Source organism: Pipistrellus hanaki, assembly GCF_964339955.1.
Source record: "Pipistrellus hanaki genome assembly, chromosome: 3".
Lineage (NCBI taxonomy): Eukaryota > Metazoa > Chordata > Mammalia > Chiroptera > Vespertilionidae > Pipistrellus > Pipistrellus hanaki.
In genome coordinates, this window is record NC_140505.1 from 188,235,779 (window position 1) to 188,243,205 (window position 7,427).

A 7,427-nucleotide genomic window follows, 5' to 3' on the forward strand; every position below is an offset into this window, starting at 1 on the left:
ATTCATGAGGGGCTGGTAGTTCCTTCTGTGCTCCCCTCATGACAGACGGAGAAAGGGGGGCTGCCAGGTGAGATTTAAAAGCACAGATTTGGTCTCTCACGCTTTTACGTGACTGTTCGTGGCGGCGAGCCCTGTGGGTCACCTGCTGCTAAGGCCGGAGCTTCCGTCGGGCAGGGCTGTGCGCGCTCCGGACCGGAGGGGACAGGAGTGCACGTGCTGCCTTCCGCTTGGACACGGGTATTCCACACTCGCCGTCCAGTCCCCGGCCCTTTGCAGTGAGCTGTTCAGGGTTGGCACAGGAATGCCACGTCGCCTCCCCACGGCTGTGGGAGCTCAGCCAGCGTGCCCGCGCACAGCACGTGGGAGACGCGGCTCTGGGGGTTCCCCATCAGTTAGCGCCGGCGCCAGGCGACTTGTTTCAGGCTCGGTGGGTGCCTGGGGCTCACGCAGTATGTTCTGGCCTTCAGCACATCTGATCAGAAAAGGGGAGTCACGATAGTTATAAATCCTGTCGTTTTTTCTTAAAGAAAAGAGCTGTAATATTTAGGTGTAAAGGGGCGGGGAAATGTGATCAAATAACTTAAATACTGGAGGTCAGGTGACTGCTCTGTCTGTTAACAACACAGGCTGGCGGCCAGGGCAGGGATGAGGCTGCTTGCGGTGAGGGGCGTGGGCCAGCTCTCCTGCAGCCCAGGCAGAAGCCACAGTGGCCTTTGCATCTCTGCTTAGCATGAGGTTGTTGGTGTGCTCTGGCTACAGTAATAGACCAGCAGTTAATGCTGTTACAGGGATCCTGCCCCGCCCCTGCCCTGGGCACGTGGTTTATCTGTGAAGGAGGAGGAAGTACGGGTTTCCAGGCAGGGCCTCGCACCGTGCTCCCAGGCCCTCCCTCCCGGAACAGCACGGCTCAGCGGCGCCCTGTGGTCACGGGCATCGAGGTCAGCTTTTGCAGACTGGTGTTGGCTGTGTGTGCACTTACCTCTAACATTCCCAGCAAACTCGCTGCTGAGACTGTTCAAGTGAGAATTACAGGGCAAATGTGACGTGTGTCCCAAAACCCAATGTGACATTTTCTTCCAGTTCCTACGCTTCAGGCACTCGGCTCCACTGTAGTGGGCGCTGGTGTGCCAGCGCCCGGAAGTGTGCGACCTCACTGTCACCCAGCCCCTCGTGTGGCCTTTCCCCCGTGGCGGGACAGCTTCCCCTCCCCGTGCGGCCACGCTCACCTGTAACCGCGTGTGAGAAACAAGTCTGTAAAGTGTTTAATGTGGACTGAAATGTCCAGTTCGGGTTGAAGAACCTGTGAAGCGTGTTTTGTCTGTGGCCTGGAGCGGGTGTGCCTAGCTTTTGTTTGAAGCGGGCATTGTTGCATCTTGACAAACACCGAGCATCCCAGGGGCCTGTTTTCACCCTGGTGTCCTCCTCCTCCTTTTGCGCATACCCAGTAGGCGAAACTGCTGGGGCTCCTTCGTTGTAGACTTACAGACAATTCTGTGTCCAGGTGTTTTTTGATTTTGTTTTAATTCCATAGAGAGGAAGGGAGAGGGGGAGAGAGAGAGAGAGAAACATCGCACACCCCCTACTGGGTGTCAAGCCCCAAACCCAGGCACATGCCCTGACCAGCAATCAAACTGTGATCTCTTGGTTCATGGGTCCACACTCAGCCACTGAGCCGCACCGGCCGGGAGCATCAGGTTTTAAAGAAGTTCAGGCTGTGTTTCCTAGAGGAACAAGTCTGACTGTTTAAGAACTGGTTTTCTTTGAAAGGATGTCCGTTTTACGACTTCAATTCCAAATCCTATTTTTGATATGCTGCATGCCAAAAATACCTATCTACTGTCGCTTAGTTCAGACCAGTGCTCACTGAGAAAGGTGGGGGGGGGGAGCATCTGTTAGTCATATTCCGGAACAGCCTGCACACCAGCGGCTCCCTCCCAGACCCCCATGTCCATTCTCATTCTGAACGGGAGGCTTTGAAGTAGAAACGGGGCTGCCCTGTGCTGCCCCAGGGGACAGGGAGCCTCTCGGCAAACGGGCCCCAGCCCCGCCCTGGGCACAAGGCCGCTCGGAAGTACCTGGTCCTGGGCCCAGGCTCTCCCCGCAGACCAGTGGTAACGGAGGAACGCCTACTTCCTCGCCATCAGGTGGATAATGTTTGCTTTGTTTGAAGTAGGAAACCTTTTTAATACTTGAATTGTCAGCCCGTGTAATCCCAGTCTGTGTCAGTGTTTGGATTATCCCATTGAGGACATGTAACCCAGGAAATGTGAATAAATGGAGAGGAAACAAAATCCGTGTTTGACATTCCATGTTCTCCGTGACGCACCTGGACCAACCTGGCGCTGAGAGCAGAGGGGCGGGGCCTGCAGAGCGGGAGGGGGGGGGGGTGCAGAGCCCCACCCAGAACCTCCTGCTTGGAGGGAGGCAGAAGTGCTCCGGCCCCGAGGCCACTCCCACTTGCCTGGAACAGCTCTCTCTGGCTCTGGGGCTGTGCCGGCTTCTCTGCCCCCTGGTCTAGTCCTCACAGCCTTCTCCGGCCCCTGGTCTAGTCTTCTCCGCCCCCTGGTCTAGTCTTCGCAGCAGGCCTCCGGGCTTGGGCCTGGGTGGGTTTTCCAAAGAAACGAGTGCAGGCAGCTTCAGTTTCTCAGATAAGCAACTGGAGTTTCCATCTGTGTTAGATCCATCTCAGCCAAAGTCCGAGCTCTTAAGGACATTTTAAAACTAAGGACCAAAAGGATCAAGAAAAAATGTTTGGAGTAACAGAACTGTCACGTTCGAGTGCTTTAGGAAACACCAGGAAGGCCTGACCAGGTTGTGCTTGGAGTCAGGCTCCTGTCCGGCCTGTTGGGCATGGGGCCGGACTGAGAGAGGTGCCCGGGGACAAACACACTGTCAGACTCGCTCACCCGCCAGTGCCTTCCTGAGCGGCAGCCTCCGGGCGGTGCTGACTCTCAGCGGGGGCTGGGCAGGGCCCGTCCAGTGCGGCCCTGGGTGCGCAGCCGCCCCGAAGGCCTGGGACACGGGGTAACCGCATTCTGTAACAGCCACTCTGTCCAGTTCAGCAGGTTAGTGTATTCACAGCTGTGCGGCCCTCACAGTGACGTGTTTGAAGATAACCTGAGGCACACCCTTTAGGCACATTCCAGCGAGGGAGGGGGCGGAGGACGGGCAGAGCTGGGGCGGCCCTGGCACGGGCCTCACAGGAATGTAGCTGGCGGTTTTGCCTCTGGGAAGCCCAGCCCAGGCTGGCAGCAGCCCGCAGGGTCCATGCAGCCTGAGGAGGGCCAGACCTGCACGGCCCAGCCAAGGGCTCAGCTGGGCTGGTTTCTGGAACTGAGTTGCCTAAAATCCTTTGAACAAAGGAGTTTACCCAAAATACAGTCATTAAAGTTCACTAACAGCCATGGTTATTCACACAGAGCAATCGGATGGTTTTATTCAAGTTAGATTCCAAGAGGAAGGGCCTTAGCCACAGACAGGGGGGACACCTTGTTAGCCCTGTTGGCTCTGGGAGGCCGGGGTGGCAGGGAATCCCACAGGCTGTGGGCAGAGAACACACAGTCATCCCCAACACAGACACAAAGCTTCCCTTCCCACACTCGGGTCCCAGGGTCCGGCTGCGCCAACAGCCACGCACAGAGCACAGCGCGCTCACACACCACGTCTATGTACAACGGCCGCGGGGTCGGACGGCCATTTCACGTCCCCCTCCGCCATGTGTGGCAGTCCCAAAGGCCCCCCCCGTGACCGCTTTTCTAGGCGAGCGCACGACAGTGCTTCCTCAGAGGCCATCTGGGTCAGCATTAACCACAGTGGCCAAGCGTCAGCCAGGCATAGCAACGAGGTCCTTCTAGGAGCTTCCCGGAGACTCAGCTAACCGTTGTCCGGTGACCGCTTTCCGGGGCCTGATCACTGACCTGGTCTGTGGCGAGGGCGTCTGTGACCCCACCCCACCCCGAGCGGCCTCCTCCGCACCCACCATCTCAGTCCGCCCAGGTTCCCAGGCGTCACCTGGATGGGCTGCCCTTCCTGTTTCTAGATGTTTCCGGCCTGCGCCCGGACCCCGTTTCCCAGCCTGTAACTCCCTGCAGTGTCTTAGCCCTCCGCACACCATGGCCTCGTGACGGCCTCGTCTGACCCTGGAGATAAGCAGAGGCTCCAGCAGCTAGCGAACGTAGTCCCGTGCTCAGTGCCAGCTTGAACCATCGCAGAGCAAGGCAGCAGAGAGCCGGGTCAGAGACAGCTTACCCAGGCCAGGGGCTGGGTGCGAGCGCCACTTCCCTCCGGGGCATGAGGAGGCGGACAGCCCGGAGAGTCGCACGCTGCGAGGCTCCTGCCTCTCTCGGACTTGGCTTTGCAAACACAGCATTTGACCGGACCGCAGCGGCGCACCGACCCCTGGCGGGCCCTTCCGTCAGTGCCCAGCAACAGTTCAGAATGCAGCTTGTGTTAGTACCGTTTCCCCGAAAATAAGACAGTGTCTTATATTAATTTTTTCTCCCAAAGATGCGCTAGGTCTTATTTTCAGGGGATGTCTTATTTTCCCATGCGCTCGGTCTTATTTTTGGAGGATGTCTTATTTCCGGGGAAACACGGTAGCTGTGTCAGTCCTCCAAATGGAGAAATCTTCGGGGCAAAAGGAAGTCCAGCCACCAAGTCACCACAAGGCTGTAGCATCCGCTTTTCACCCGAGACGCCCTAGTGGAGAACAGAAACAGATTCCGGAGAGGAGGACACGGAGGAAAAATAAACGTGACGCTCGCCATACAAATCAACTTCCCGCAGAAACGAGAGCCACGCAGGCCCGGCCGAGACGCGGCTTCCGGAGTGCAGACGGTGCCGACCGGGAGCCGCTGGCCTCCGGCCTGCAGGGGTGGGGGTCGCCATCAGGTGGCTGCCTTTGCTAAGATGGATTTTGCAGAAATCACTTCCATGATGGCTTCAAAGTGAAAAAATCTCCACAGGTTTCCTTGCGGGTCTCAGCAGAGAATTTGTTTGGGAAGAAAGCCCAGAAGATGTGGATTTTCACCCAAATCGCCCCACCTTCTGTGGCGTGGGGACCCAAAGGGCAGGGAGGTGAGAGGCTCTGGATCCGCTGCCCAGGACGGGACGTGGGCTGTGAACACGTCCTTCGGAGGTTCTGTCTGCTGAGCTGGACCGGCCCAGGCCACGCGGTGGGCAAGTGATTTGGCTTCTGCATGTGGGGCTCCAGGCTCTCTGGGCCGAGTCAGGGCGGCAGGCTCTTCTCCGTGAGGGTCCAGTCCGGGTCACGTCCGTAAGGAAAAGGGAAGAGGAAGTGACAGCGGGCACCTTCCTCCCTCCCACAGGCTGTCTCTGAGGGACAGGCTGGAGCCCGGCCGCCTGGCTCCAGGGCACACGCCCAGGGCGGCCCTGACCTGGCAGGGGCTCCAGGCTCCAGGGCAGAGGCGCCAGCACCGCCCTGCAGGCCTGCGGCTGCGTCCCCACGGTGGGTTTTTAAAAGGGACACTTGTTTTATGGCACCAAGACGAGAGGAGCCTGGACAGGAAGTCAGAATCATGTCAACAGATCCTGGTTTTTGAAGCTGAATATAAAACTTAAAACTAAGTTCTGGCTGAACTGGAAAGCTGAACAGGAGAATATTTGTATGTATGTATATGTATACTCCCAAAAAACGTACATACATTTCAACAGCTGCTAGCTCGGGTTTCTTTTCAGATTTAATTCACTGGAATGACTAATAATTCAAAGTGTGTATACTTTTTTTTTTTGAGACAACTTCTATGTATGTGTGAAACCTATTGAGTCTCATTAAAAAGCTAGCAGACTTGCCAAAACCAGTTTGGCTCAGTGGTAGAGCGTCGGTCTGCGGACTGAAAGGTCCCGGGTTTGATTCTGGTCAGGGGCATGTGCATCGGTTGCAGGCACATCCCCGGTGGGGGGGTGTGCAAGAGGCAGCTGGTCGGTGTTTCTCTTTCATCGACGTTTCTAGCTCTCTATCTCCCTTCCTCTCTGTAAAAAATCAATAAAATATATTGTATTAAAAAAAAAAAGCTAGCAGACTTGTAACATGTAAGCCTTTAAAGGATTTTGGACCGATTTAAAACCACCATATTATGATAATGCCAAAGATTTTTCAAGTCATTAGAATATCCAAGCTGTGTAGGGACTACCCCATGGAATGTGTTTTAATGGAAAAAATCTTTTATTTCATTCTTAAAACGCCTCCTGACTAGCCCGGCCAGGGTGGCTCAGTTGGCGGGGCATGTCCCATGCACGAAGGTCGCGAGTTCGGTTCCCCGTCAGGGCACGAGCCCGGGTGGTGGGCTTGATGAATGTGACACGTAGGTTTCTTCAAAGAAAACTAGACTTTCAATTCCGATTCCCGTTCAAGAAGCGTACGCACACGTTGTCATCCCTGCATCGCCGAGACCGGCGTGTCCCCGGGTATTAAAGACCCTCGGGGACGGGGTCTGGTCCTGCCGCTCATTCCTGACGCCATTTGTCACTGCAAAACCAAACCTCGGCGTCACAGCTCGCTGCGGTCACCCAGCATGCGGAGTGGGTGTTCAGTTCAGTGCACAGGACCTTCCGGGTTAAAGACCAAGGTCAGCACCACCAAACGTCCCTCCGTCTGTCCCGTGAGGACGGGGCGATGCCATGTGGGCCCCGTGCCCGCCGCGCTTGCGGTTCGGTCTTGGGCGGTTTCCTCGTCGGTGAGACGGGACGGTGACTGCTGGAGGTGCTGCCTGCGTGCGGGACAGCCAGCCGCGGCCTGCGCACAGGTGTGAGCTCAGAGCCCAGCGCACGGGCCCCACCGCCCCCACCGCCAGTGTCCGAGTTCAGTAGCGTCTTCCTGTTACTGTCGGGCCCTCAGGACCCCACGACGTCCCCAGGAGCCTGACTCGCCTGGAGCCAGGAGCGGTGGCCAGCCTTAGGAGCTGGCCGACCGCTGGCCTCAGCTCCTCACCTCTGAGGACAGGGGGGCCGCCTTCCACACGTGCCGAACTAGCTCACCCCCACGGAATCCATGTCGTTCTTCAAGAACCGAGTTCCCGACGACTGGGAGAGAGCGGTCACCGCAGAGCCACCTGGGACACAAGCTCCGCCTGCGATCGGCCCCCGAACACCCCCACGGCGCCTGCAGACTGGCCCCGGGGCTCACTCCGAGGCGCGGCTCCCCGCCTGGCTGCTGCCCTGCCACCCTGCGTCAGACGCTGCTTCAAACTCGAAATCGTGCAGAGCGAGGCACCGCTGAGCACGAGCTGGGACCAGAGAACAGAATGCTCCAACTCAACCCCATCAAACACTTCGGGGTGGGAGGGGGTGACAGGACGACGGGGAGGGGAGATTCGCATCCAGACTCTGACCCCTGGCCCCAGAGGTGCAGAATGCCTGGCGATCGCACCTGACCCAGTTGTGTACTGGAACTTGGAGACGTCAGTGAG

At 57.4% G+C, this 7,427-nt stretch overlaps 1 long non-coding RNA gene across 1 annotated transcript; it reads right to left on the reverse strand.

Annotated features, from left to right (window-relative positions):
- Nucleotides 1-527: 527 nt before the first annotated feature.
- LOC311619609 lies at nt 528-2,285 on the reverse strand. Its single transcript, XR_014794545.1, has 2 exons — nt 1,150-2,285; nt 528-1,119 (listed from the first exon to the last, which is right to left on the reverse strand). It is a non-coding gene; the product is annotated as an uncharacterized lncRNA (long non-coding RNA).
- Between the last annotated feature and the right edge of the window lie 5,142 nt (nt 2,286-7,427).